The following is a 27,977-nucleotide window of genomic DNA, read 5'->3' as shown; positions in this document are numbered from 1 at the left end:
TAAGGCTATTCCTTGTCAAGATGCTTCCAGGTTACTGAGAATATCAAATCCAAGGCTGTCTGGAAATACTGCTCAACGCTGCTGATGTCTTGGAAAAAGCTATGCACAGAAAAAAAGGACAACAGCTAGCATCAACCTTCAGGGCAGGAATTACAGTCAGGACAACTAAATTAGTAGGTCTTTAAGAGTCAAAATAAGGTTGAAGACGCCTTAAACCATTTCTTTCAGGACTCCTTTTATGTACCTATAGAAAGGAGGGAGTAGCTGACTTGCTGTTGTACTGTGCACTTTCCTGCGGGCGCCAGAATGGTCTTCTGGCAGTAAAAGTCATACAGGAACAGTGTCAGATGTCTTTCTAGTTGAAATTTGGGTCCAGCCTGCTGTGTAATGAGCAAAGATCAGGGAACCACAAAAAACCATTTTTTGATTCTCTGAACTTAACAGGATGCTAAATGGATTAGACCAGATTTTCCAATTTGCCCTCATGATTACATTAAAAATATTTTGCTTTAACTTTGCAGATGGCAGGCTTGACATAATATCCTCTCCTTTATATTTAAGTTGGCCTTAAAAGCAAATCTGTTATTTGCCCTACTATGGAAGTAAAGCAATGCAAAGACATTTACAGAAATTACATTTTGATATATATCAAGCAGCAAAATGAAATTAATATAAAAATACATATAAATATATGTATATATGTATAGATGTTCTTTAACCAGCAGCTGGAGTTAATAACAACTGAAGTTTGGAGTTAATTATAACTGAATCTTGGGCTAATCATTTTTGTTTAGGACAACCCCCCTGAGGTTTCTGTGATCAGGATTTTATAGCCAGAGACAAGAAATTTCACCACTATTGGTAACATACATATTCCTGTCAAGTCAGTTAGAGACAGAAAATAATTGTTTTGCAGGGGCATACCCAGATAAGCTTAAAAGGTAGGTTTAGTTTAGTCATGGAAGAGCTCTCTCCTAACTCCTATATGTTGCAGACAGTAAGAATCACCGGGAAAACTTAAAATATTCAGGGAGAGAGAAAAAACATTAAATAAATGGTTACAATGCTTCCATTCTCAAACCTGCCTAGATGCACAACTACCATCAAGCAGAACCAGCAAATGGGAGACCTAATTCCTGAAAGATGCATTTTCATCAGCCTGTGTTCGAGCTGACAAGGAAGCAATTTTCCCACACAGCAGAATTTGTCTTCTCCTTCCCATTCCTTTCCCTAGAATGGAATCCAAAATTTATGAAGATTTTTTGTGGAGCATGAAGGTCATCCCTGGCAAGTAGGCCTGTGGAAGATCTCAGTCTAGGGAGTCTGGTGCGAAGTGGCTGTGCTGTCCTTTTCTGCTTCTCAGGTGGGAGAGGCTTCTGTGTTTGCACTCCACTCTCCCCGTGGCAAACAGTAAACACTGGACCAGAGGGACTATACAGGTTAAAGTTCAGTGGAAAATAACTCCTGCAGAGCATTTTGATTCTGATGGAAAAGCATTTCCCTTTGCTACATGAAAGGAAAACACGACCCCCACCCTGTAATAGCTCTGTTTTGTATGCAAGCAAACACAATTCCCCCCCAACAATAGCTCTATTTTGCATGCAAGCGGAGACACATTTCCCTTTGTTTTTTTTTTTTTTTTTTTGTTAGGCTTTTTTTGGTGGAATACTTTCAATAGAAAAATGGTGTTTGATGCTAAGTGTTAGTGCAGATCCCTCACAAATGTTTGTCACTGGAAAGTGTGCACAGGAAGGAGGCACATAGGTGGATGGGCAAGTAGGTGGATGGACAAAGAGCTACCTAAAGGCAGGGACAGAAGAAGCAACTGTGGAAAACTTTTATTTGAACTGCACTGACCATTATTTCCTGGGGATGTAGTCAGAAGACCTTGTGTCCAGGTCTTCCAGCTGTAGTCTGACAAGGTTTGATGACAGAAAAGCAAACAAAACATCATTCATAAAACATGCCCACGGTACCTGCACTACAACCAAGTGGGTCAGCTGGCGGAGTAGGAAGAGACAGCTGACAAGACCTGGAAAGTCAGAGCAGCTGCACTCTAAGCCCTGTTGCTATTTATTATTTATTCAATTTATTCTTTTTAAGATGGGACATGCAGAACAACACAAATTTGCTCTGCCTTTTAAGAGACTGCTTGCACAGACCAAGTGGATGCCTGTCAGTGGATTTACCTCATAGGAAAACATTTACCATCATCAACAAAGGGGGTGTCAGGGTGGATTTGCAGCAGTTTCTAAACTGAGATATCTGAAGTGTGGGCTCACATGAGAGGACACGTTGCCCTGGGTCCTACAAAGCAGGAATCCTGTTGGAACAGGGCTGATCTTGCTCGCCTACAGCCATCCCTGAGGGTACGTACTCTGAAGCCAACCTTGCTAGCTGGAATGCTGCCAGGCAAACTTGAACACCCACCAGGATAACCTACATCTGCAGCAAGCCTTTCTTTGCTTATCTATTGGCTATGGTGAGATTTCTCACTGAATAAAGACAGTTTCTTTTCATGCTGGAGAGAAATAACTGGAAAAGAAAAGAAAGCCGACACTGCTCTTTGTGGGAAGTCATGACTTTATTTATTTTTTTTCTCCATTTGTCCTGCAAGTGGCATGATGTGAGCCTTCTCTGAAGAAGAAAGGGCATAGCAGCAGCTAGCTTGGGAGTAAATATGCTCCAGAGGTACAAAAGGCTGGGCTCTGCACTAACCACAGCAACATGACTCCTGTTTTGGAGCTGTTTCACATCTGCCCAAAGAGAGGCACAGGCAGCTGGAGTTCACATCTGAGTGGAAAATGGCATGTACACATACCCATATGTATGCTGGAGAACCTTTGAAGCACAGACAAAGCCTCTGAGAAATAAAAGGGATAAAAGGGAACACATCTCATGCTAGCATCAACCAGAGGAGTTTGATGCAATCTTTACCAATCCATGAGGCTGAGGATCTGGGTCTGTCACCTTGCTCAGCAATGGGAGATTGATGCTGAAAGATGGATAAAAGTGGTTCATGCGGTGTTTTTTTTTCTTTCTTTTTTTTTTTTTTTTTTTTTTAATGTGTTGGTCAAGCTGTTTGTGTAAAGGAGGGGATAAGTGCTCTTTCCCTGAATTGGCTCTCATTGTGCATGGCTATTTCTCAAGAGAATCTTGAGCTGTATTCACAGGTCTTAGATGAACATTTGAATCTGTTCAATACATTTCCCCAAATTATCTTAGATATCAATGCCAGAGAAGCCCCTGCATGGCTGAGGGAGAGCTGACACGTGGAGCCAGAGAAAGCTTCCTGAGGGTCTGTGTCTTAGCCAGCCATGCAAGTTCCATCTTCACAGCTGCAACTTGTGACAAAACCCAGCACTGCTGGAGATCAGTGACTTAGTACAATTTCACTGCAAGCTGAGTGACCCAACAGCCGCACTTCAGCCACACCCAGAAGTTCTTTGAAGCTTGTTGCCTGAGATTTAGTTTCTTTTCCTTTTGCTAAGTCTCCATGTCTCTGTGTAGGTGAACAATGAAGCCGAAGCCATAGACTTTGAAGTAGATCCTGCAAGTTTTTCAGCTTGTATTACAGCCACGTTGTCACTGGGCTTCATTTTTTGTGTAGCTTCAGCTCTGTTGCTGTCCCTGATTAAATAAGTGGTGTTACAGGGCAATGTCTTTTCAGCTTTGTCTGATCCTAAAGGAAGTCTGGTTTTATTTCTCAGCATAATGCAGGCCCTACATCTAGTTTACTTATGATTTATATTGTGTTGAAAGTTACGAGCCTTCATGTAGCCTACTGGCTAATAATTAATTAAGCTCATTTTAAGTCATTAATCTATTGTTCTGCATGATCTTTCCAGAAGACATTTAGGATGTCTGATGCAATGTTTATTCTCAGCCCTTTTGATGCCAGTCTTCTCTATAAATGCATGTCTTTATTTTCCATTTGCATCACTTGCAAATGATTATCTATACGAGCCTAATGGTTTACAGTAACCCTTCAAAAAATAGGTACTTGAGGTGAACCCATTTGAGATGACTTTTTATAAAAGTCTAGCATTTCACCCAAGCACCTTCTGAACAGAAAGCCAAGTGCTCTAAATGTATCAGCATTATGATAGCCTAAACCCATTTGCTGTGGTATTGAGGACTGACACACAAATGACCCTGGGCCTCAGTACATGGAAATTACTTGTAATTACTCTGTATTTTTCAACCCTCAACATGCTCATCTCATAACTCTTTGGTAGACACTCCTTTGAGCTGGCTCTAACATTATCAGGGGAAATTCTGAGATCTCTGCTGGAGCTCTCCAATTTGCAGCTGCGTAGCTGACCCATTTTTGTTTAGGGCAATGTGTCTTTGGTTATAAAACCATCATTCTTTATAAGCCTCTTGCAGGGGGATAAATGGATGTATTTTTTTACTCTATGAGACATTTTAAAATGGATAGACAGATACTCTTTGCCCAGTGTTTTTTTAATCTCCACTTCAGGAAAAATGAAGGTATTTTCAATACGATTTATATTCAGAATTTCTCTCAACATATTTAAGTCTAGCTGATATCCAGATATGAACAAAAGCTTTAATCATTACCAAAGGTTTCCATGTGATTTAATAGTGAAAGAGGATGTTGCCTTTCCTCATTATTTCATAATTTCTTTTAAACTGTGTACCAAATTCACTGACTTTCATCCAAAATAAATTATATTGAAAACTTGTAGGAAAGAAGACCTTGTAACGATATCCTGCCACAATTTCTGTGGCTCCATCCAATTTTGGTGCTGACTCTCACTGATATACCCTAAAAGTAATAGCATTGTGAAGTAAAATGTGACTGAACTGCTAAGTCTCTCTGCTAGGAAGGAATCCTCTGAATTTATGCTGCATATTCCACTCAAGATCATTTTTTTTGTGTGGGTTTATTAACATTAGTGAGTCAATAGAACTGTGAAAATGGGAACAGCTCTCTATTTCAAGTCATCAGGAAATAATGCTTTTTCTCTTTGGAGGCCAAATTCTTTAAGAATGGAGAGAATGCAAATCAGAAGTGAAAAGGATTTGATCCTTACTTGCCAAGGGGAGGTTCTCATCTTTTCTCACTGAAGTGCATTAGGATTTTTGTTATTGACTTGGCTGAGAAAGGGGTCAGACCTTAATTTGAGGGAGGGAAGAACATTTGGCTCTTTTGTATTGTTAGCTAAAATAAAAATGCTTCAGCTAAGTTAGCTTGTGACCATTTGAAGCAGCTTAGCAAGAAATACTCTCCGTTTTGCAAAGGTGTAAACCCTAAGAAATTAGGGATCTTTGCCCACCACAATGGGAAATATTCATAGGTTAAGAAGGGGCTTTAGCACGCATGGAAACCAAATCTAAACTCATTGAGGCAACTTGACCATTTACATCTTGCTGAGAGAAGAATATTCAAACCTTACAGGTCATTGAGATTGTGCCTGTGGCTACCACTATCCTGGGGAGTCTCCTGGCAAAGAACCAACCAAGCATAGCCCCATCTTCCTCTTTAGCCATCAACCAGTGTGAACAACCTGCCCTTGGGTACAAAGGGTACAATCCGGTCTGACCACATGCATAATGTTCTTTCCAGTAGTTTCTCTAATCAATCAGTCTGAATAGTCACTTATTTATGCCAAAGTGTTTCTTTTGTTACCTTCAAGACAGAACTGGGACCTCAAACCAGCTCAGGATGAGATGGGCTACATGATAGTACGATATTTCAGATTTTTACAGTTGAGCTGAATATAAAATTGATAATGGCCACCTTCCAGCTCAGGTAAGGTAATTGCAATATTTATTTTCAATGTGCAGTTTGTCACTTCCTCCTTCAAGTCAATCTGGCCCCTCTTAATCCCTTTCCTTTTAGCCCTTTCAGTGGGTAACACATGTAATGTAAGGGCTGTACTTAACACCAAAATTTCATTGTACAGGAGTACTGGGCTCAATGTATAAAACAAAAACATCAAGTAGCACTAATTAATTAGGTTAAGAACAATGGAAATAAGGGCATATTGCAGAAAGAGATTATAAAAGAAAAGTATAAACCCTTTAAGGCAATTATGAAGCATAGACCATATTTATGCCATCCAATTCAGTGTGATATAAGGGCTCACAAAGGAAGTTGCTAGCTAAACGTGCATGGAAAGTTCCCTGTTCTGACTAGTCCCAAAAAAGTTGCTCAGGAGTAACTGTAGTTGTCATTTTGAAGGTAAGAGTCCTGCCTAGCAATGTTCTGGTGTGGCAATCCATGAGCTGGCATTAGAGCAGTCATGATCTTCACTGATACCCAGACATTCAGTGGACATCTCCTGTGATTCTCATACTCACAGTTCAGAACAGCTGCTGTCCAGGAGGCACTGAAATGTTCACCTACATACAAGCATAGCCCAAGTGCACATTTATATCACCCTGCCAGTTTTAAAAGACGGTGCCCCTTCAAATTGCTCAGCAGTTTTTAAAAAGTTAAAGTTCTAGTTGTCAGTAAACACATCAGGTGGGTAATGCAATGTAACCTGCAACTCAGCTCCTGGCAGGGGATATAAAGCTGCATGAAATCTGTCTTTATCACTGCAGGAAGATTTGTGGAGTCACTGCTTTCATCTCATGGTAGTTACTGCATTGCCTTTTTAAAGAGTGGATAATTTTCACTGGCTTTGGTCACTAGTTTCTGAGAAAAAGTATTAAAATTCAATGTAGTTTTGCCAGTTGGACCAGCTAAGGATGCTTCCTTCTATTTGCTCTTAGAGCTCCTGAAGGATGTGTGATTCAAATTCCATCGGGATTTCTCTTTTATCTTTGCAGACAAAAATATCCCTGTATTTTCTTCCACTTTTCCCAGAGCAACATAAGAGCTGTGTGCTAACGAGTGCTGCAAAAATGTGTTTCAAAAAAGAAGATTGCAGCTATCCATTTGAATAACTTGGATTTATTTCAACTACAGCTCCAACATCTTTAATTGTATTTTCCAGTAAAGTTCTCAGGATCTTGTTTGCAAAGATGGAAGCTGGTATGGCAAACTGCCTTGTAAAATCTGAAGTGTCTTGCATATTCTTGCAAAAAACAAGCCCAAGGGCTAAAAAGGTTTGAAGTGACAGCTGTGGACAAGAGCTGTATTAGCTTAAGTCACACAGAAAAGCAAGGAATTGCCACAGTGATGTATTAAACATGGAAGGAATAATATCTGTAAAGGCCTCATGCTATAAACCAGAGGTAGCCAGAACAGAGACACTGAATGGAACAGAGATGGGTGAAGCACCTTATCTCCAATTAGTTGCTGAGCACCACATGGCACCAAAACCAAAACCAACCTAAGTAGAATGGGGATCTTCAGGATCTCTCTCAGAGCCAGAACTCCCCAGAAACACGGAATGCAACAGAAGGAAATTCAGGAGGTACTTTTCCTTGCATTTGTGAGGAGGCAGTGCCAGTAGGAATGAAGAAGTTCTGAAGGTAGCCCTGTTCCTAACAGCAGCTGGTTATCCAAAGCTTGTTGCAGTCAATAATTTCCTGTTAAGCAGAACAGAGGCTGACTGTGAAGCTGTAATGCAGAAATGTGAAGAACCCTGAATTCCATGCAAAAATGAAAACATATGTGTAGGACTGGCTCAGGGTAAGCAGAGTCTTGCAATTTTGAGGACTGTTTTGCAGAAGAATGTGCCTTAATGTGATCTGAGAAGAAAATTAAGAGAAACTACTGGAAAACCTAGAGTGAAGCTGAACAAAACTCTTATAAAATGCTGGTTAATGCACATTATTAAGGAAGGAGGTCACTTGGCACAGTCTCCACAGTGAACTCAACAATTCTTTGACACGGGACTGGTTTGCTATGTGAAGAAGTCACCAGAATCCCAACTCCTCCAGGTAAAAAGGTGTGCAGAACTGTCCTGGATCAAAATGAGACTATGGCTTGCATACATTGGACAACCAATACTTTAAAAGATGGTGTCCAAAAAAATCCCAAAAACCAAAAAGGCAATGGGTTGCACCATGTTTTTAATTGATGGTGGGCATTCTCAGATTGTGGCCAGCACAGGCAAAGCCTGGCAGTTATGCCTCTAGCTCAGCTGAGCTCCACATTGCAGCAGTGAATATGAGGACTGTCAACTGAGAGTAAATATGACAGCTATTATTTCAATTTCAACACTGACACACAAACCACTGTTCCCAGAAACTATAATAGAAGAGCTTCAAGAAAAGCCTCAAAGTACAAGATAAATTGATGAAGAGAGCTATTTACACATCAGCCAGAGAGGCATTTTTCTGTAGCAGTGAAGTGTGCACTATCCTGCTGCACTTGGAGACTGCCACACCAGAGGGATCCTCATGGTACAACACAGTGCTGTCACAACAAATGACTTGCTGCTTCTTGACGTTGGTTTTCATGTACCAGAGGAGGCAAACAAGTTCAGGTGTCAGCAGCATCACAGACTGACTGGACGTTGTTGTTAAGGCAGGGTAGCAGACAGGTTTGGACGCTCCTGGAATCCCTTGTTACATGAACCCTTCTCACTTTTCATTCACAGGGAGCTCGAGGGAATACCTCTGTGGCATCTCTGTTCAGAGATCTGTGCTCTGCACTGCCTGGGCAGTGTCTAATTCACAGGGGAGAGTGCAAATGAAGCGTCTTGCCAAGGTCCTTGCTGCAGAGTGGTGACGAGACAGCACAAGGAGCTTGAGCTCATATGATTAACAGTTTCTATTCTTCTACAGCTCTGCAATCACTATTCTGCTGTAGCCAGAGTTGGGATTTTAGAAACGTGATCTCTCATGAAGCTGAAGCAGAGCAGCGACTAAAGTTCGTCTTCCTGAGCTGGACAGTAAAGCTAACTGGAAGAAGTCTGCTTTTTGTATTAGTTTATTCTCCAAAGTAAAATGCTTCAATGAAAATACATTAGAAATTTAATGTCTTTATCAACACCTGAAAAGCGGAAGAGCAGCTTTCCTTTTTCAGTTATAAGTTTTGGTTTTCCACTCTTTTGCGAAAGATAAAAGTTCTTTTTGGCTATGAAAGAAATTCCAAGAGAAATCATTAGCAGAGATTTTCACCCAGCCCAAATGTCATTCTTCAAGAAGCTCTACCTTTTTTCAGTTTTCATCTGATGGCAGTGTTAAAGCAGGAAATTTGTAAAATTTGGTAGCTGTTGTCATTTGTGATAAGAATTGTAGAGGCATTTTATCTGTTGAACACATCCATTTCTTCTACTAATTAGGAGTGATGTACAAGTTGCATCCAGGTTTTGAATTGGTCTCCAGCAGGCTCTGAACTTTTTGAAGTTGTTTACAATGACTGAAGTTCTTTGGCTGGTTCCTCCAACATTACTTCCTTGCGGGCAGTGGTGGGATTGAATGAAGCAGGCAGCTGAGTGGATGTTTAGTAAAAATGAAGTTGAATGTAGTGGAACTGATAAATTCCATTTCCTTTTACAAAAATGTTATCTGGAAGGTGCTGTTCAGCAAAGCATAGCTGATATAATGCTCTGGATGGCATAAAAGGTTTTAAGAAATGGCCAGAAAGAACACATGTGTGCACAGCATAGCTTTCAATTACAACCAGAACAGCCTCTCTCATCACAGCCACAAAATAACGGATTAAATAAATAAATAAGAAACACTATAAATAACTTCCAGGCCTAATATCACATCACTACCACATGCATAAGGCAGGCTGAGGTCATTGGGTTATATGTTACCTGGAAGTTTATAAAATGTGTATTCTGTCAGCTGCTGGCTCCTGCTTGGTTTGCAGATCAGCAGGAAGATGTTTTGATGAGTAGAGCACAAATGACCTGTGTTACATCTGTCTGACACAACCTCTCTCAAGTGACAATAAACATTGCAACTACACCATGAAGGAGCTGAAGCACCATCGTAACAGAGAAGAGGAAGCTGTCAAATTGCTTACACTTGAAAACCAGGGTTTTTTAAAGTAGTTTCTTCCCTTGTTTGATAATAGCCTCATTTCTTTAGTTTTCCCTGTGAAGTCCCACCTAATTTTTCTACTGAGACAGAGGGGTGGAAGATGTGTGAATAAAATCAGTTCTTGTATACTGCTACCAATTTTCTCTGCATAAATCATGGGTCATATGTGCTTCTAAAAGGCAAAGATTTGGGCATAATAATTAAGTAACATGACTGAATGCTACAATTGGGTATTTAATCACATAGGAATAGTTGCATACCTCATTGACTATGAAAATGCTCCCTGTGTGCTTTTGGGGTGTGCCACGCATTGCCACGCATATATTATCCTGTAAATATTGATGGTGAGTAATTTAGGATCAGTAGTTGCCTTCTTTTCAGAACACCTCAGACATGATGGTTACCTTTCTGCTCTATTGTATTTGCACTTTTGGGACCATTTACTCAATTTTTGCTTGCTAAATTGGGAACTTCTTGAACAAATACAGTTCACTTTGTTCATCTTCATATACCCTCACAGAAGCCATTAATTGCCCAATGAGCCCAGTGGACAATTAATGGTTTCTGTGGGTATTACATCAAACTGGTTACATTTGAAGCTTCTAAATGGAGCATAGCATGAAGTTTAAAGGATACACAGAGAGGAGAGGTGTTCTGATTTATACATCCAGCTTTTTTTACTGATTGGAGTCTGGACCCTGAAGCCCAGGCCTAGCAGAGAGCTACAGAGTGTGACTCCCAACACTGACAGCCTGAGGACTCATTTACAGTGTGCCAAAATAATCCATGGAAGAGTGAACCCTCAAGGCTTGGATCATAGGGAGGTACACTGGCAAGAGCAGGAAGCTCAGAGGAGCTGTCTGAGGTACCCTGGGTAAATTTAAGTGAAAACCCCAGTATGGTAATTCACAGCACTGGGGAATAGCTGAGTAAGAGGGTTTAGGCCCCTGCTTTTCAGTCATTCTTGAAATGGATGGAGTCAGATCTTAGCCTTGGTTACTCACTTTTGCCATCTGTTGGAATGGAATAATAACTCCTTTATATATAAAATAAAATATAAATACACACACACATATAATTATATAGATATATATATGAAGTGACCTATCAAATTTCATGTTTCCACTTGTCTTAATTAATTCAGAAGGAAAAATATATTCAAAACAGATGTTATTTCTGATGTAAAATGAACAGTGATTGTTTCATTACAAATCAAGTAGTTACAAATATGCTGCCCTTCTTTTTATCGGCCAACATTTCAATTGGCATTTGTCTAATTCTTCTTTCTCCTTTATCAATAACCTCCTGGTAGTCACAAACAAAAGATTGGACTATTTTTTTCCTCCATCAGGTTCCACTAACATATACCACTATGTTTCCACATAAATCTGTGTATATAAGTTATGCATGTAGAGATACATCATGCTAAGAGCAAAGAATACAGTAAAGAATAAAGCACAATATTAAAAAAAAAAAAAAAAAAAAAAAAAACAACCAAAAAAAAACCAACCAAAAAACAAACTGCATTCATTCAAAGATGAATAAGTAATTTATTGCTTTTGAGTACTGAATATCACAAAATTTTGGAATCATAGAACATCTCCATTTTTATAGAACATCTCCATTTTTTATGGTTGATTAACTTTTCGTTTTAGATTATTAGCTGGAATAATGTCGATTGATGCTACAGAAATTTACATATGGAAATATCTTTACACAAAAGTAATAGTTTAGTTCAAACAGCACTAGTGAATTCATAACATTACCCTGGTGCATATTTAGACTGAGTATGTTTTCTGTTGTATATGGAACATGTGCTGTCCTTTGTAGAAGTAGAAAATATGTGCAAATACATATATGAAAAAAGATAAGAAAAGGAAAACTATGCAAGCTGAAAGCAAAATCCCTGCTTGGCCTTTAGTCTCCTAAAATAATGTTGTTTTAATACATGTTAAACAAAAAAAGCCAAAACATGTTATCTTACATTTTCCTATTTCCCTACTGAGACTTGGCTTGTCCTCATCTGCTTTTAATTCTGAATCTGAAAACCTGAAAAACTTATCTTCAGAATCAGAATTATTTATCCCTCTGAGAGAAATGCTGTCCTTGTGTATCAATAGAAAAATAGGCCTCCAATACACAAGGTGTGATAAATGGGACTACTGCTAAATTCTTTTCTTGGCTGCCATCCCACCAAGTGAGTCATATTTAGTCAAGATTTTGCCTTTATTACACACTTGGGGTCAGTGTCCTGGAGATTTAGTGGTTACTAATGGTTACTTGAACAGAGGAGTGAAGGAAAAAGCAAGGCAGAAAGAAGCAAACACATAAGGTATATTTTTCCAAGTCCTGCTGTGAGACTGCAAGAGTCAAAGCTGAAGAATCTTCTTCTCATTCCCTCCCTGCCTCCCAATATCTGTCATCTGGGGATGGAAAAATGCCTTTTTAATGGTCTCAAAAAGGACAGTGATGGTAACCCCCTTTTTGAGTGATCCTAAAAAGTCCTGAGACAGCCATCCAGGAAAAAAGGCAAAGATCTAATTTAGATCCAGCATCTGTGAAATAAAAGGCTGGGGACAATATACTCCAGGTGCTCCCCTCCTCTGTCTCCCAACATCCAGATGTATAATCCATGCTGTAAACAAAAGCAATGAAGGATGCAGCCAAAGAAAAGATAGATTCTAGATACATCTAAATTCAATGATTAGTATAATCATATAATATTAATTTTTCTGTATTTCATGTAATTGTCTCTTCCAAATGTCTGCTCATGTATCTGTCTGGGATTCAGATCATGTTGTCGTTTCATGCTACGACTATTTGATCTAATAGCCCAAAAGTTTTATTAATGGCTCAAGGACTAAGTGAATTGGCCACTTAGACACATGCCTCCATTTCAGCAGCTTCTCCAGATGACCATTTAACCCGAATGACTGTGACAGGAATTAGAGCTACTGCAGCTCCCTCATTCATCATTGCTCATTGACCTTTAACTGCAGCCAAACTGTATTGAACTGTGGTTGAGGTGTCCAGGGGGATTGTGAGTTGTGAGAGGAGGGGATGGAGTAGAGAGCAAGGATGGAGAAGAGAAGGTTCTTCTTTTTTGGCGTGACATTGACCTCCTTTGGAATCAATCACAAAAATACCATGACACCGAAGGTGTGTGGACCAGAATGTTGCTGGGCAATTAAGTGCTGAGTATTGAAAAGAATATATATTTCTCTATTTAGAAGACTGAAATGAATGATCTTTGTTACTGAAAGAAAGTTATGTGGGAATAAAATAGTCTTTGGGACCGGAATCCTGTTGCCAGCTTAGCCCTCTGCTAAACAGTTTTGCGGCTAATCTGGGCACACAGAAAGGGTTTCCAGCTGCTCTGTGCTTTCCCTGTGGAGGGATTTTATTGAGTGCTTGTGTATATATGTGTGGCAGCACCTCTTTCAAGCACTGCATGCAACAGCCAGGGAGGCTTATTGGTGGGTCTGGTTTGTTGATGTGTTTTGTTTGGTTTATTTGAGGGTTTTGTTTGTGTATTTGATTTTTTTTCTTTATATCCCAGAGGAAACAGCTGGAGAAAAGATTTTGATGTAGACCTGCAGGCTTCTTATGCCAGTTTTTTTGAGCTGCTTGTTTTGTTTGAGTTAATTTGTCCCATGTTTAGAAAATGTGGACTCCTAAAAAATGTAGATGTGCATGAGAACCATTAAAAATAAACAAATATTTCAGTAATACCACCCAAACTGTCTTCATGTTGTTGGATAAAATAAATCAATGTGGCTATTTGCAGTGTGATGAACCAACCTTGGGAACATATTCCTAAAAGGAATCCCTTCAGCATAGGCTAAGACCCATATTGTTACTTGAAGTCAACAAAAATGCATTTGCAAGTAAAAATTGCACACACACATATGATCTTCAGTGAGGGAACATGTACTGGCAGCCCACAGGGGAGATAAAATCTCAGATAGTTGTAATAAAGGTTGGGTTTGTATCTACTAGGAAAAAGATGGAAACTTATTTATGTCTAACAATGTTAGCCTAAAAGTCTAGGTTTTTAATGAGTAAAAGCTCCTGAAAGCAATTATGTATGATCTCCATCTTTAGTATGGTTTTAATTTACTAGATAGCTTCTTCCCCAACTGGTCTGTTTGAGCTCAAGCCTTCAAAATTTTGCAAGAAGCAGTCATTTTTCACATGATTAACACACAAAAGGAGCAGACAGGCAAAATGGCATCCTCTGTTCCTTCAGTATTTTTAAATAATTAGTCCATTTGATTTTAATGTAAAATGCATTTTTCAATTTCATTGAAAGAACATGATACATTTATGGAAAAAGCCCTTAAGTACAGCTTTTTCCCAAAATCAAGCCACCAATGTCTTCCCTTTTTTCTCCTTCCTTATTTGAGTATTTCTGTACCCTTCACTAAAGGACAAGAATCAATCACCTGTTTCATCCTGAAAGCTACATTTCACTATATTAACCCGTTTTTTTTCCCATCACTTACATGGGCAAACCCTAAGTTGGTGTGAGATGATCTCCAGTGAGGTTAATAAGCTGGTTTCTAAGTAGAGAGCTGCAGATCCAGTCTTGCATTTTCAAGGCCATATAACTGAAGTTGTTAATGATATAAATATAATTCACAGATTGCCTTTCAATTTGCTGATAATTCTGCCACTGAAACTGTTGCTGTCTTAGTTACTGCTTTGTATATTCTGATTTTCTAAATTGCTGTTTTACTTTTTTCTTTCCTTTTTTTTTTCATTCCCCCTGATTTGATTTCACTTCTTGTTACATGCCAAAGGCAGGCTTCAGTTAATCATGGATAAATTTTAAACTTACTTCTCAAATAGTTCCTGTGAATTTTGTGGCCAAAAATTCATATTTCTTAGCAGCAGAGTCTTTGATTTTTTTCCAGGTACAAGGTTTTTTTTGTACACACATTGGTTCGTTTGCAAACACAGGTAGCATCTAACTAAAGACATTCCTAAGAGACCAAAGCTGGACTTTTTGATACATCATTATCATGGTTTCACTTACAGGCAGGAGTAGGATTTCATCCCCCCAGATCCAGTGTCACTGTAAAATCCATGCCTTCAGTTTCAGTGGAGAAACAGAAATACACTGCCTGCACTGGTTCTCAATGTTTATACTGAGCATAACCGTGATTTTCCATGTTGACATGAGATTCAGTGCTCAGTCTGTGGAGGAGGCTGGGACACAAAGGCAGGAACCCAAAACCCAAGCCAGCACGTGGTTCCAAGAGAGAACAAACTCCAAGAATGCAGTGCAAGATGTAGGTATGCAAGAGGATGCATTTCCTTAGCAAATGGGATAGGTGAACATCTGCAGCCTGTCAGATGGATAGGAGGGAGTAAAGAGCAGTCTTTAAAGTTTATCCTTAGTGCAAACAGATTAAGTGCAGCTTGCTTTTATTTCTGTCATCTACATCTATGTAATCTGTGTCGTTGCAATCGGGTTTCTGGTTTGGATTTTGTAAGTCTAAGTAATCTGCTTTGAACTTTCTCCTAAATTCAATGAAGAAATATTTCATGGTGACCATTTAGCCCCAAAGCATTCAGTGGCTGTTCTTACAGCCAGAGGTCTGAGCCACCCCCACACACACCTGGCAGTTGCCTCCTTTTCTCCACAATACTCAAAGGCAAGTGGAGACATGCCTGTGTAGGATGAAGTAGTTTGTGTTGAGAGCTAACAATACAAATATAAGAAGAAAAAAGTCTTTCTGCAGCCAGAAAAGCTCTGGCACATGACAGTTAATGTGGCAGTTGATCTGCCTCATTCTGCAGAGTTCTGGCAGAGCTGGGAGGCACCATTCAGGGCACATCAATAACACCTCAACACTTACTATTGATCAGAGAGCAAATCACCAGCTGAAGAAGGAAAGTTTGCATGCCTGCTGTTATCAGTTCAAACTGGAAGCAAGTAAATGTGGAGAAACAGTGAAATTATTTTTCCTTGTCTTGATTGCATTTTATAAACAAGAACCTTAGAAACAAAATCAGCCTATAAAATCCTTTGTCATTATTTCCTTCCTATTTCCCTTCCAGCCCAGCTAGTGCATTTGCAGGCAGGTGAGCTCTTTGGAATAATTCTCCCATGTAGGAAAGTACGGGTGCTGTGAAATATTAAACTGCAGTCCAGTTATCTCTGAAATGCTGGTCTGCCTGGCTAACATGGAGCTGAAATTCAGCTATTCCCTTTGACATGGAGTCAGTTGGGAATTTACCAGATGAACTTCCTTGACAAATAGCTACCACCCACTCGATCCATCACTTCGGGGAAGTTGGACTGCTTTGCACTTTTTCTTTCCTATGCTTTTATCTTTTGTTCTGCCTATCAGAGAGATCAAGGAGTAAAATCCAAACCAATATTCAAAGGTATGTGATTTAGAGCACTAAACAACAGAGATTTTTTAAAATTGCGTATTATACAGTAATCACGTACTCCAGAATTTCCTCCTTTTTAATATAGGAAAATCAGATAGAACTCTTCATTAATATTTTAATAGGCATAAATGTTGAGTTCTCAAATACCCACATGGTAATTTACACTTCTGCTGTAGCTGGTGGGAGGTGGTTTGTTTTTCTTTGTGCTAATACAGGGATCTCACTTCCTGCGACAGGAAAGCTGCAGACAACAGTCACACTGCATCGGTGAAAGGGACAAAAGGAAAGAGAAAATATATACAGAATACTTCTTCTAAAATAGAAGAAAAATATATGTTGGTCTAATATCTCTCATGTCAGGCAGATTGAAGTAGCAAATAAGCATTTTCACTGAACCACAGAATGGCTGACTTTGGAAGACATCTTTGGGACTCATCTGGTCTCAGCCTCCTGAACAAATGAAGAAACAGCTCTCAGCCTTGTCTTAGCTAAGCAGCCATTGGTGGAAATTTCTAAAGAATTAATATATAAAAGGGAAAATTCCTGCTCAAAACCTAGCCTGAGAAGAGGGAAGGGACTCTCAGCAGATATGCAACAGCTTGGAAAATTAGGTAACCTATAGATTTCCCACCCCAGTACATGTGGTACTTTCCCACAAGCTCCGGGGATATCCATGAGAGCCACCATCACAGTGTCTTCTCCTGCAGGGCACTGGAACTGCTGTGGATGAAGCATGGCATGATAAGGGAAAGCCTGGTCCAGCACAAGCCTTTTCCCTTTGGCCCTTGGCACATGGGGAGAGCAGAATGCCCTCGGTAGTTTAGTGAGGGACAGAGCCCTGGGTTTGGAGGCAGGGAAAGCCCAGACCTTCAGCTGGTGGGAGCCTGGGGAGGGGCTGCCAGAGGAGAGGGAAGTTGAAATTGCTCACCTTGCAAAGCCCAGGGCTGAACAGTTCCATGGAACTGCTCTCATACACTTCCCAAACCAGGTGCCCTCCCATGCACTTCCCAGACCAGTTGCCCTGGTCCCTTGTGCCTGGCATTTCAGCACCAACAGTTTTTCCCTGTGCTTTCCTCAAGAACCATGAAGATTGCTTTTCAAAGTGTGTGAGTTTTGTCACTGCATGGTTTTGCTGTTGCTGGTGGCATCGTTGTTGTTTTCCAGGTTTTTCTCTTAAGGAAATAAATTATATAGGGGCATGGGGTTTGCCTGGATGTCTGTCTCTTGTCTCTTATGGTTTTTTTTTTGATCCCAGTGGCAGATTTCAACCAAATGTGACAGAGGGTTAAAGCTCTCCCAGACAATTAACAAATGCCATGAAAATAGACAAATGGGTAGAGGATACAGATGCTGTAAATGGCCTTACTGTGGGAAAAGCTGCTGAGTGGTATCCCACATCATCAGGCACTGGAACAGCCACATGGGAAAAGGGCCCCTGTAAATGCCCCAAACACAGAGCTTGCTTCAGCTGGGTTTGTGTTTCATGCATGCCAGAGCCAACCACTTGTAAGACAAAGTTCCAAAGAAAGCAGGATTAATTCCTTCTGTGCACAGCTAGCTATTGGTATTCAGATTGGAGGCCCCTCAAAATGTTCCTTGGACTCAAATGTTGACATTTTAAAGAATGCTGTTATCTACCTGTAAACAGGTATGATGAGGTGATTTAAGCAAGAAAGATGCCAATGGCCTATTCCCCTCACCACCACTTTACCTACAACAAGATCTGTGCTCAAACATTTAGAAAAATGGGCACAGCTACAATACCACCAACCAAACTGTACCTGTAAGGAGAATTGGATGCAAAGTTGCATACGTTTAGTGTGCAGGACTCAAGAACAGAGAGTGGAGTCCAGCTGAGGAATTAAAATTTGCTCGTATCACAGACTACAGTGATGGTCTATCCACTATGGAGATGCAACAGTTCCCCCAGATGAAGGGGGGAAAATGGCTGAAACTAGCACAATAAAGAGCTCTGAATATTTTAAGTCAACGCCTTTGTTTAATATTCAGCTCTCATGGCATCCTGGAATAACACTGAGCAAAAATTGCACGGGGAAAAACAAGGCAGGCGAGTCCTGCTGTGACCAAACATTCCAGCTGTGCATGGACACATCTGAGGCCCAGTGTCAGGTGGTCCTGGTCAGCTTTAGGAATACAGTAAATTCCAACATCAGACAGGTTATCTGAAGATTTAGAAGATGCCAAGAAGGCAATTTGCAAACCCCTTCTTCTGGTTCTGAAGCTTATCACCCTTACTCCTACATTTCTGCTATGCTGAAAACTTAGGATGGGTTTTGTGGGATTTTAGCCACAGTCCAGAGGAATGGCGGTTAGAAAATAGACACCTCTTGGCTCTCTAGCCCATAATCTGGGGAGTGGTTTAGATCTGTGGCTCAGCCCAAAGTTCAAGGGAGTGAGTAGAGTCAAACTTCCTTCCCTACCCAGATCTCTTTGAAAACACATTTTAAAATAAAAAGCCTTTTCTGGATGGCCTGTGAAGAATTTATTACTAAGAAAACACTCTGCTGTTTTCATAGTATCAACTATGTCTTCAATATTCTGGGCTATTTCCAATATTTCTGCTAAAGGAAGAAAGAGAAAACCTTCTCCTTTAAGTGTCTGTTTTAGCTCAGCTGGTTGTGCACTCTGAGTGGGTGATTTCAGGTTACCTGCTCTCTGTGCCATGACAAGACTACATGCTAATCACTGTAGTATTTTAGCACATGTTCAGTACCAACAAGCCAGCATAAGCAAGTGGAGAAAACAGAAGCTTAATCATTACTCCATGTTCCTGGTGTATAAAGAGAGATACTGTCCACCCACACAGTCTCTGATCAATGCCAAATCTTTTGCAAACTTGGGGCTTTCGTTCAGTTTCTCTGATTTTCTCTTGTGCATCCTTCCTGGCTCCCACTGCTTTGGTGATGTAATGAACTCACTGACCAGGAGCTATTCTGACACAATGCACAAAAAAGAGGGGTGAGAGATGTAAGGCTGAGTGATATCTGATAAGGAGGGAGGTCCTTTCGCTGGCAGAGGCTGAGAACAAAACCTCTTTGTACCTTTCTGGACTTCCTGAGGAACCATGGTGGCTCAGGCTTGGCAGGATGTCACCAGGTTGTACACAGTCCCACAGAGGTGTCCACCTAGGACCTATTTACCCTGACCTGCTCATCATTGCCAATGTTTTAAGAGCTGCTGCATCTCTTTCTTCTCTATGTGAGTGCTTCATAATCCTCTGAGCAGAAAATTCTCTTTTGAATGAGACCTGAAATAAATACGGCCATGGTGACATCACTTCACTAAAAAGGTGCAAAGATGAGATGCTCTGGACATTCAAGAACACTTCTCTACTATCCTTATTATAAAAAGATAACTTAAAATCTTGTGTTGGGTTGTAATCACTAATAGACATATCTCCACCATGTGCAGAGAGTGGAGAAGTTTCAGATGAAAGCAATTCACCCACTGCAGACGCAATGATTAAGAAAATGCTTTTGGCTTTACAAAAAAAAAAATGAAAAAGAAAAGAAACACAAAACACTGGGGCAGGGTGGCGGACCTCTTAACACCAAAATCAGGAACCTTACATTAAAGTTTCCTCACGTCATAGAACAGGGATTCATTTCAAGGGAAAAATCCTCTAATAAGATGAATAAAGAAGTATTGGAAAGGAAGTCTGTAAAAGACTGGCAATGAGTGAGTGCATCCAAAATAGCTGGAATTGTATGCTTGCCTTTCTCTTTGGCAATTCTTATAGTCCTGACTACATTGTAAATCAGAGCACCATCGATACCCCCAAAAACTCAAAAAAAATTGAGGACTTGTGTTTCCACAAGAACTTTTTAAGGAGACATTGGCTCATTCACTCATTTTTAGCTGCTTCAGCCGTAGAATCTGTCCTGTATGCAGAGAGTCTTGGTGGAAAAGTAATTATTAGTAAGACTTTGTCTCATTTTGTCTATGGAAAAAAGTGAGGATAGGCTTTATATTTTGCCTATGGAAAAAAGCCAGGATAGGCTGGAAGTTATGATCAGGAGAGAAAATTATTAATTAAACCAGCCTTGCTGAAGGTTGATATCTGATGTGTTAGAGGACTAAGGAACCTAATCTACTTGCTTGTGAATAGACAATGGATATAAAGATTATCAGCAAGGGCAAAGGAGGAGCATTCTTAATCTGAAATAGATATTATTTGCAGCTTGTCTGCCTTCTGTGGGCTTGAGGGTTCATGCAAACTTCTACAGGTTTGCTTGAACTCAGAAACTCACTGAGATTTTATATATGAGAGTAACAGCTGACTCATGAGTAAATGGGTTCAGACATTTACTTTTTATTTCATTTTCTTTCTTCTTTCTTGCTCTCTGTTTTGTTTGTTTTTTTTTTTTTAATTTTTTTTTTTTTTATTGGTGAGAATATTTTGTTCTTCTGTGGCTCCTGCTAACCAGGGTCATTTTTCTCCTTGCATACTGTGGTCCCTCATCAATATCAGAGTAAATTCTGCCACTGATGCAACTGAAGATAGCTCTAGACCTTTATATGTAAGTATATTATTGATCCAGAAAGATAAGCAAAGAAACATAAAATCTCACAATGCCATTATATATAGTTACAATAATAATAAACACAGTTTAAAAAATCCTAAATTGAGAAAAAATCTGCTAAATAACTGGTTAAGAAATATGCATCATTAATTCATATATGGAGAGAGAGATTATGGGGTCACATAAAAATAAAGAGGCTTTGAGATTATGAGGTTGGTCTGATGATAAAGCAACAATCCAATTTGCTATTAATTGGTTTTAATGAGTATCCAGAGAGCCTGCTTTACTGCAGGACCTGATCCTCCTATGCAGTGTAACATCTTTCATATGGAAACTTAGGGAGATGTACATTGCAACAGGATCAGGAAAATTGTAACTCTCCCTATTTCTTAGAATCTTATGGAAGAAGGCCCTAAGGACTGTACATTCCACAAGATTGTAAAGAATTGTTTTGATGAAATAAATATTAAAATGTAAATTTCTTTGTCAATATTGTTGAAAGCATCCCTTTAGATGTTTCAGCATTGTTGTGGTAAATCAACTCCAGTTTGCAAGATCCTTGACACAAATTTTCTTTAATATGCATTAATACTATGTATCTTGCCTTTTAAGGTCTGTTATGAATGGAGTACTGTTGCCTCTACCCCCCTCAGCTAGATACACAAGTCCCATCCTTGAGTATTTTAAGACAACCCTAAGCAATGCCAGAACCTCTTCTGGCCCATGGTCAGGCAAGAGCTGGAGAAATAACAGCAGGAAAATATCTCAGAGTGACATTTCCCTCAGCTGCACTGGGAAAGACCATACAGAGAGAGGGCTGGGGAGCTGTGGCCACAGCAAAATACAAGGTTGGGCTGCTTTGGGACTGTGGCTTCAGGGTTAAAAAAAAAAAAAAAGAATAGCAAATATTTCACTCTGGAATGTTCAGCTGGGATTGGTCATGAAGGTTGAGATGTTCCTTTTACCCACTGGTTTTTCTTTCATGAGTGGAAAATTGTTTTTAACCTTGTGTGGTTGTTTTTGTGCCGATGATTGGGTGCAAAACACGAGTGCTTCCATCAGTCTGCTCTGAGAGGCCTTTGTGCCAACTGTGCTCAGGGTGGGCAGCCATGCAGGGGGCAACAAAGAAGAAAATCAAACCCCTGATTATTCTCTTTTTTTAAAAAGGGAAAAAACTCAACAGATTCTATGAATTGAGCAGTTCCCCAACCAAGGGAAGTGCTTTTTCCTGGCACCAAAAGTCAACAGGGCAATCAAAAGGTTATTTAGATGCTCTGCTCTGGAGTCTGAGATGAAATTGTCTTTTATAACTAAAAAAGTGTTTGGCATTTATAACTAGTAAACACTTTGTTACTGTACTGTCGGTTCTTCTAGACTGGGCTTGGTTGAGTTTTGGGGTTTTTTTGTTCAAAGAAATTTTGATAATATCTGAGTAACAATTTGGATGGTGGGTGCCTCACACAGTGTTTGGGATTGGGGGCCATGCTGCTTAGGATAGACTTTGAGGCCAGAAACAGGCCAGGTTTTAGCCTCATTATGTAATATGGAAGAGCTACTAAGGGAAGTTTTTCTTGCACTGCCCAGGCTACTAAACCTTGGTTTTTTAGCAGGCAAGTGATCTCCTGGGATGATTTAGAAACACTAAAGAAGAGAGTGGTTCAATGTTACTGCCTGCTTCACTTTTTGTCTGTGAAAGTGCCCATAGTGCTCATAAGACAGACGACAAATAGGGGGAGGAAAAACCTGGAAATACTCAAAACAGACTACAAGCAAAAAGAGGAAGAAAGTATTATGAAGACAACATTTACTTCAGCTTTCCTGCACCAAGGAAAGGGATCTAAAAGAGACTGCAAGTGTGTGCTGCAGTCTGAACCCAAGCAATCATTATGGGCTGATACATGAATTGGCTGCTCACGAAAGATGAACTTGTTAAGTATCCAACATGCTCCCAGAAATAGGCTCTGAAATACATCTTTTGCTGATATTTTTTTCCCCAGCTTGAAAAGACAGAGCAGACTTAAATGTAGAAGACTGGTTAATAAAATATACTTGAAATATTGAAATTAAACAGGAGGGTCTTGGGCTGAACTGTTTAACTTTTGAAGTACAGGGCATAAGTTTATTCATTATAATGATTTGTTTCTCTTCCTGCTCCAAAGAGAGGGAGTCCAGATTGCTCCGTCTTGTTCTTTTACCAGGATGAGACTAATGGTGAATTTATGCTAATCTTTAAGTACCATTGGGTTGAAATTTAAAATATTAAAGAGCAGAGAGGTCAGTTCAGATCCTACTTAAACCTCTAAGTCTTGTGCCCAAGGAGGCAATGAAAAAACTGTAGGTGACAGTCCTGCCACATGAAATTTCTGGAGAGAGGGGCAGGCAAAGAGGACGCTGATCTGCTCACCCAAAGTGTTGAGTGGATGTGAAAGATGAAAGCCCTGGGAGGAGAAATGCCTTTCTGCTTTTTTGGCTGAGCTTCTAACAGTGAGCCACAGAGTTGTCATTCAGGCCCTGTCAGCTGTGATATTTAAGCCACATGCAAGGCAGCTCCACACAGCTGAAAGGAGTGCTGCTCTGTTGAGGAGTCAGATTTGTAGCCTGCCACCAGGGTGGCCAAACATGCGTTGCTGAGGTGTGAATTATGAAACAGAGCTTCCAAATGTCCAACGGGCAATAAACATTAATATAAACTAGACATGGGCCCGTGCCAAATAGCCCCAACTCGCAGGGTGTTTGGATTGCAAACATTTGATCAGGATCCAAACTTTGCAGCTGGCCTTATCTCTGCAGTGGCCAAGCCAAACCCTCAGGGTTTGTGGCCACCTGGCACATTCTGTGATCCAAGGATGCAGTATCTGATTACTTGCTCCTTTGCCACCTCCAGCTAAAAGTCTTTTTTATCAGCCCTCCCTTGTGCTTCCTGCCTTGCTCTGGTATTCCTTCTCTGCCTTCATGGCTTGTATCTCTCTTACTCAGATTGGAAGTTCTCCAAATTAGGGGCACACTCTAAATCTGTTGTGAGCAGCTCTGGGAGGAATTATACAATACTGTGGAAAATCATCAAGGAAACATGGGGTCTGAGCATGAACTTTTCACCTTCCATGCAAGGCTGACAAGGGGGACTGGACTGCTGTAGAGGTGAGAGAGAGTAGGCAGGACGTGCATTCAATAATGTATGAAATAACCCAGCTCCACTCAGTGGAAATTCTGAGTTGTTCTAAACTGTTGAAATTCTATGTTCTAAAAGACATAGTAGGGCTGGTGAGAAGTCAGTGCCTGTGGAACACAAGCCAGAACCTCCAACCATCCCTGGGCTCAAACACCAGACTCTATAACCACTTGTGCTTTTCCTTTCCACCTCAAATCCCACTAAGATTCATATAGGGATTGCCAGTTGTATTGCATGTTCTTTTATTCCCTTGATGTAATCCACAGAGAATCAACTGGATTGGCTGAAACCCTCACTTGACCCTCTTCTTTCACCTCCAGCAGCAACAAACATGAAAGGAGTTGTGGGATCACCCTGCTCTCTGTGAGCTGTCCTTTCCTCCCCGGGCCTTAGTAGGGGAAAAAATTAAACACCAGACCTTGCGCTAAACTTTAAAGCCAGACCAGCATTGAGATACTACAGTTTTAGGGTTTTTTTCTGTCTTCTGTAAAAGAAGTAATCAGGAATGATGTAAATTTCAAAGAATGCTGACTATCACTGAGTTCTAAGAGGTTAATTGGCATATTAATTGACTGTAATTAATAGATGCATATACAGACAAGGGAAGTGGAGATTTTATGGCTATGAAATTTGTCCATTAGCTACACTTCACACTCATCAAATCCAGTGTTACTGAAGCAGTAAGACTATTGATCTACATATGGATTCTGCTCGGGTACTTGTGGTGTCTATTTAATACCCTCCTCTTAAAATGGAGCAGGGGGATGCTGAGCTTGCACCTGGAGTTTTCTCAATTTTCTCTTTGCACTTAGTGACTGAATTAACCACACAAAATTTTATTCTTATTTTGTCCTGTGTTATAACTATCTCTGGTTTTAACTGAACAGGTTTCCTGAATCTAAATTGCTAGCTATAGTAATTATATTGTTGACTCATGGTTTCATGAGGGAAAACTTGGTACATTCCACACTAATAAAATATCTCCAGGGATATTATCTGAATTGCTAGAAAATAAAATGTTAATAATGTTGCCTGAAAGATCTTCAATTTCCAGCTTTTTGAGAAATAGCTCTGTTCACTGATATTTAAACCTAGTGCTGTGGCAAGTCTTCAAGGCTTTGTATCTCATCAGTGTAGATATTTTCCCTCTGTTTTTTTCTGTTCTCATCAATATGGGGAACATATCAGACCAGGTTTTCTGTACAGACCTGCTGGATCAGAAGTATGCCTTGCTTCAGAATTCATTTCTTTTTAAAAACGATCTGGATCTAAGACATCCCTGAGTGTCTAGACTCCCAGGGGTAGTCATGAGAGTAGACCCAGCTCTGCTCTGTCAAAGCCCTGCAAGCATCAAGGGCCTGCCAAGATCATCAAAACACAGCTCCCTAAAGTGTGGGTGTAGGTATGAAAATTGCTCTGTTAATACCACCCAGTTTTATGTCTCCACTCACGTGGGAGTGCAGAATATGTCTGACAATGTCTTCAGCTGTTCAGGAATGAGCACTAACCCGCTTGTGTTTTCTGCTTGCTTATGGGATTGGAGTGGGTGGGAAGGGTTCTGTTTCTTTTTCAGCTCACATCTCGCAAATCTGCCAATATGTTGTCACCATCTTCTCACTCAAACTGCTGCAGAAACCCCAGTTTCATTGCCTATTTTCATTGCTGACTGTTTTTTGGGGGCTTGGGGACTTTTTTTGTGTATGGTGAGTTTTTTGTTTGGTTGGGTTTTTTTTTTCATTTGTCTGTTTTGTTGTGATTTTTAAATTAATTCTTTGTTGTTGTTGTTGTTTGGGGTTTTTTTGTGCAAGATGCAGAGGTGATGGGCTTCACAAGGACTGTCCTGCCATATATGATCCTTGATGGACTCATTGAGACTATGGGCATCCCAGCATTTTTATGAGGAGCACCAGGAAGGCAAATTTCACTGCAAATCTACGACAATGCAGCTTCAGCCAGAGACAGCTCCAGTTTTTGCAAAATCACCTACTGAGACCTCAGGAAAGGTTGGAAGGTCAAACTGTGAGCTGTCTCCCTTTTATCCACTTGTGAAGACCATGAAATTCTTTGTAGACATTTTAACAAATAATGCTTCAGAAATATATTTTCCCCTAACATCCTACTCCTTTTTTTCTTTACAAGTGTAAAAGCCAACAACAACTCAGCACGCATGTTTTAAGTTAACTAAAAGAAGATAGTAAGAATGTATGTTTCACCCTTCCAGAGGGGTCATTATGAAAAAGCAAAGTTAAAAATAAATGTTAACATGATCAGCAAAGAAATAAACTCTTCGTTTTTCTGCATCTTTTAAGACATTCTGGAATGTCCCTCTGTGAGCTCTTCTGTCATCCTCCTTCCTTTGCTTTTTAACCCACACCCAGGTTCTACATCACAGAAAAGGAAGGTTTTTGCTACCTCTGGCTGTAACTGAAGGAGGGGTCCCTCAATACTCTACCAGCTCCCTTTTAGGATGAAGTCAAGATGCATATTTTTTCCTCCTCATTTTTCCCTTTTGCCTCTCTGTCACTGAGAAAATCAGGCACCCAGATGTATTGGTTGCAAAGATCTTGCAGGATCCATCTCTCTGCTGCTCTAGTTTCCCTCTTTAGTGAATCCCAGAGAATTCGCAAGAAATATGAATTTCTTTGCTGGTGTTCTATCTTTAAAAAGCCAATGTTACTGAATATTTAAGACTATTTTTTTTCCTATCGAATTGTTAACAGATTTGGGACTCTCTTCGTTAAAAAATGCAGGAGAGTACATCCTGAAATTCTTCCGTGTATTTGTGCCTGTCTTCACCTCCTACTCTTGGTGTCCTGCAGGGACTATGGAATTCATGACATGGTGCTGCCACAGGGAGCCTCCTGCTGACCACCTTCCTCTAGGAGAATGCTCAGCATCACCTTGGATGCAAGTTTCCTTCAGGTGCCTAAGATAGGCAGCAACACCCACAATTCTGCCCATTCAGGCACTTCTGCAAGCATTTTGCAGGCCTAAATGTCTCCCAGCATCTCATTTTCAAAAGCTGGATCTTAAATATCTGGAGAGTTTGAAATGGAGAGCATCCCAGCCTGGAATTTCAGTGTATGATACAGAACAGTTTCACAGCAGAGTTGTGCTTTCTGAGTGCTTCACCACTCAGGGCTATCCTCTGTGATGGACTGGTACTTGCTGGCCCTGAAGGCAGAGACACAGCAGAAGCTTAATGGTGATTTCCTGGACTTTGATTTGGAAAGGACCCTCAAGGATGAACAGTATGAAAATGTCACAGCTCAGGACAACAGTACATCTGCATTATCAGTGGACTTATTAGCACAGCTATTAGCACCGTGTCAATAATAATCTTACCATCAAAATGATTATGATAATTATTATTAATATAGCAATGAACACAAGTAGCAATGATTATTCTAAATGGTAGCACAGTTATGAGCTCTTTGTATATTCTGTGAGGAGATGTGCTCTTTACATGGAATCTTCTTATTTTTTTATTCTTATTTATTTAGTTTACATAGGATCTTCTTATTCTATTCTTAGACTTTCTCAGTCCTCTTCTGCTTTTCCCCTGGTCCCCACACCTTGTAGCTGCTGTCTTTCCTTTCCTTTCTGTTGTCCCAAACATCACTCTTCTACTTGAATATTCTCCTATTCAGGGAAATGTGAGTCTCCAATCCCATAGGATTGTTTCCCTGCATGCCCTGACTGTTGGAGTTGTGCGAACAGGGCTGGGCTCACAGCACATATGGAACACTGACCTGTACCCCCAGAGCTGGGGTAGGAATCACAGAGTCACAGAATCTGCTCAGTTGGAAGGATCCCACAAGGATAATCCTTTTTATAAGCCCCTTAAGGTGCTGGAAAGCCACAGTGAGGCCTCCCTGAGGGAACTTTCTCTTTTGCAGGCTGAACAACCCCAGCTGTCTCAGCCTGTCTTTGCAGGA

Source organism: Melospiza melodia, chromosome 5 (assembly GCF_035770615.1).
Source record: "Melospiza melodia melodia isolate bMelMel2 chromosome 5, bMelMel2.pri, whole genome shotgun sequence".
Lineage (NCBI taxonomy): Eukaryota > Metazoa > Chordata > Aves > Passeriformes > Passerellidae > Melospiza > Melospiza melodia.
Note: the sequence above shows the minus strand (reverse complement) of the source record.